The sequence below is a fragment of the Sorex araneus genome, chromosome 1 (assembly GCF_027595985.1).
Source record: "Sorex araneus isolate mSorAra2 chromosome 1, mSorAra2.pri, whole genome shotgun sequence".
NCBI classification, from domain to species: Eukaryota; Metazoa; Chordata; class Mammalia; order Eulipotyphla; family Soricidae; genus Sorex; species Sorex araneus.
This window is the reverse complement of record NC_073302.1, coordinates 273,094,267-273,098,094: the sequence shown is the minus strand read 5'-3', so window position 1 is coordinate 273,098,094 and position 3,828 is coordinate 273,094,267. Positions and strand designations below refer to the sequence as shown.

Genomic DNA, 3,828 nt, shown 5'->3' with positions numbered 1-3,828 from the left:
TAGATCCTGGCACCACATATAGTCCCCCAGAGCACCTCATGGATTCCTGAGCATAGGAGTAACTCTGAGCATAGCAAATTGTGGCCCTTAACATCAATGTCCTCTAACTGCACCCAGATTTATGTCTGAACAAATATCTGGGTGTCCACTGATGCTAAGCAAGTTGTTATATACCATCTCAGGGAAAGATATACCAAAGGGGCACCTCTGGGAAGAAGGTTTTTTTTTCCCCCTCCCCTGGGGTGCCAGGATCAATGATCATCAGCTGGGCTAGTGCCCCCCAAATTATGCTTCTGAAATCTCTTGATGTCCATTCTGCACCAGAGCAAGAAAGCTGTCATGTGTGTCACTCACAACACAAGTCCTTTTTGGAAGAAGTTTTCAATCTAAGAAAGAGCAAGTAGAAAAATCTTACAGGCCAAAGTTGGATCTTGGAGGATTAGACTTTTGAGATTGAAAAGTAACACTTTGATATCCCATACTCTGTGGTCTCATGATATGTTCAAACTAACACGAGAAATCAAACCTCTCGAGTGGGTCCTAGTGCGAGCAAGTCCTTCAGCCTTTGTACTATATAAATAGAATCCCAGTTTCAAGAGCTTGTCCCCAATGTACCACTGTGGGGCTACTTACTCCCCCAACGTGCAATGTGTATAGTTCTTTCTGCAGCTTCTTAAGCAAGGAAGACTGATCTCACAGGAGACACAACTGTCTATGCTGATGGTCCCAGCCTAGATCCACACACAATGACATCATAGGTCTGGGATGACCGAGCCCTGGACCTCCACAACACACACACACACACACACACACACATACACACACACGTGCACACAGAACTGACTAGGAAGACATCAAAGAACATACGTTGTATACTCGTACATTTATATCAGAAAATAAAATGAGAGGGCTGGACTTATAGCACAGTGGGTAGGGTGCATGTGGCCAACCTCGTTTAGAGTCCCTGGTCTCCCATATGGTACCCAAATTCCCAGCAGGAGAGATCCCTGACTGCCAGGATTAAGTCCTGAGCACAGCTGGCTGTGACCTCAAAACAAAACAAAGCAAAACAAAAAAATACGGGGCTGGAGTGATAGCATAGCGGGTAGGGCATTTGCCTTGCATGCAGCCGACCAGGGTTCAAATCCCAGCATCCCATAAGGTCCCCTGAGCACCTCCAAGAGTAATTCCTGAGTGCAGAGCCAGGAGTAACCCCTGTGCATGGCCGGGTGTGACCCAAAAACCAAAAAAAAATACATAGAAAAATTAACTGAGAGATTCCAGTCTATTTGGCAGATAAGGGGGGATACTCTGTCCTTTACTCATAATTGAACAGTAGATTATATTTTTATTCACTTCATAAGAAGAATTTTGGGGGACCTGAGACATAGTATAGAGCGTAAGACACTTGCAGGCAACTGGGATTTGATCCTAACATTGTATCACATCCCCTAAGTTTCATCATGAGTGATTTCGGAGCACAGAGCCAAGAGTAAGCCCTAAAAACTAACAAGTTTGACCCCCAAACGAGAACAAACTAAGGTTTTGAATTATGAAATAAGGTCATCCATGAAGTTACAGAGGGTCTACTGGTTGGAGATGCAATAACTTGGTAAATCAAAAGCATAAATGCTAACACTACTGCAACTACAACAATTCTTTAAAAAATTTTTTTAATTGAATCACCATCCGGAAAGTTACAAAGCGTTCAGACTTAAGTCTCAGTTACACAATGTTCAAACATCCATCCCTTCACCAGTGCACATATTCCACCACCAAGAACCACAGTAACCCTCCCCCCCACCCCCACACCCTCACCCTGCCTGTGTAGCTGATAAATTTCACTTTACTTTGATTACATTCAATATTTCAACAAAAACTCACTATTATTGTTTGGAGTTTCCCCCCCGCCCCAAAGTCAGACCTGCTGGAAAGGAAGCATTTGATAATTTGTTTTCCATTGCTGAGAATGAAGAGATATGAGGTCGTGTGGCCACAATAGTGGTCGTGAGGTTTTGGATTTCTGTATTTTATTATTTTAATTACTAAGTCCAGAGAAATTTCTGCCAGAAGTTGCATCATTGCTAGCTTGTACCTCTCTGCTACATTATATTCCACATATGAGTGCAATCTTTCTATTTCTGTCTCTTTCTTTCAGACTCATTTCACTCAACATGATAGTTTCCATGTTGATCCACTTATATGCAAATTTCATGACTTCATCTTTTCTAACAGGTGCATAGTATTCCATTGTGTACCAAAGTTTCTTTAACCAGTCATTTCTTTTTGGGCTCTCCGTTTTTTTCCAGATTGTGGTTATTGTAAACAGTGCTGCAATGAACATAGAAATGCAAATGTCATTTCTACTATACCTTTTTGCCTCTCTGGGATATATTCCCAGGAGTGGTATTGCTGGGTCAAATGGGAGATCAATTTCTAATTTTTTGAGAATCGTCTATATTGTTTTCCAAAAGGGCTGAACAAGTCAGCATTCCCACCAGCAGTGAAGAAGAGTCCCTTTCTCCCCACATCCGTGCCAACACCGGTTGCTTTTGTTTTTTTGGATGTGGGCCAGTCTCTGTGGTATGAGATGGTATCTCATTATTGTTTTCATCTGCATTTCCCTGATGATTAGTGATGTCAAGCATTTTCTCATGTGCCTCTCAGCCATTCAAATTTCTTCTTTGGAGAAGTTTCTGTTCATTTCATCACCCCATTTTTTGATCAGGTCGGCAGTTTTTTTCTTGTGGAGTTCAACCAGTGCCTTATATATCCTTGATATCAACTACTTATCAGATGGGTATTGGGCAAATATTCTTTCCCATTCTGTAGGCTGTCTTTGTACTTTGGTCACTGTATCTTTTGAGGCGCAGAAGCTTCTTAGTTTAAGTTAGTCCCATTTATTTATCTCTGTTTTTACTTGCTTGGCCAGTGGTGTGTCAGCTTTGAAGATACTATTGGCTACAATGTCATGGAGGGTTTTGCCGACCTTGTCTTCTATGTACCTTTGGGATTCTGGTCTGATGTTGAGGTCTTTAATCCATTTTGATCTGACTTTTGTACATGATGATAGGTGGAGATCTGAGTCCATTTTTTTAATATAGCTGTCCAGTTTTGCCAGCACAATTTGTTAAACATGCTTTCCTTGCTCCACTTAACATTTCTTGCTCCTTTATCAAAGATTAAATGACCATATGTTTGAGGTGGTGTGTCAGAATCTTCAACCCTGTTCCATTGGTATGCAGCTCTGCCTTTGTTCTAATACCATGCTGTTTTAATTACTACTGCTTTGTAATAGAGTTTGAAGTTGGGGAGGTTGATTCCTCCCATTTTCTTTTTCCTAAGGATTGATCTAGCTATTAGTGGGGGCTTATTGTTCCACATGAATTTCAGGAGTGCTTATTCCATTTCTTTGAAGAATGTCAACTGTATCTTTATAAGGATCTCATTGAATTTGTACAATGCTTTGGGGAGTATTGCCATTTTGATAATATTAATTATTCCAATCCATGAGCAGGGGATATCTTTTCATTTCCTTGTATCCTCTTTTATTTCCTGAAGTAGCGTTTTGTAGTTTTCATTATACAAGTCCTTTACCTCCTTAGTTAAGTTGATTCCGAGATATTTGATCGTTTGAGGCACAATTGTAAACGGGATTGCTCTAATCATGTTGCTTTTTTCTCTCTCATTATTTGCTTATAGGAAAGCCATGGAGTTTTGGGTGTTGATTTTATAGCCTGCAACTTTAGTATACAAGTCTATTGTTTCTAAGAGTTTCTTGGTAGAGGTTTTAGGGTTTTCTAAGTATAGTATCATATCATCTGCAAA

General features: G+C 40.6%; 1 non-coding gene across 1 annotated transcript; it reads right to left on the bottom strand.

Moving 5' to 3' along the window:
* Positions 1–238: 238 nt before the first annotated feature.
* On the bottom strand, positions 239–370 carry LOC129400984 (U11 spliceosomal RNA). The gene has a single exon (XR_008628023.1). It is a non-coding gene; the product is annotated as a U11 spliceosomal RNA (small nuclear RNA).
* Positions 371–3,828: the final 3,458 nt, after the last annotated feature.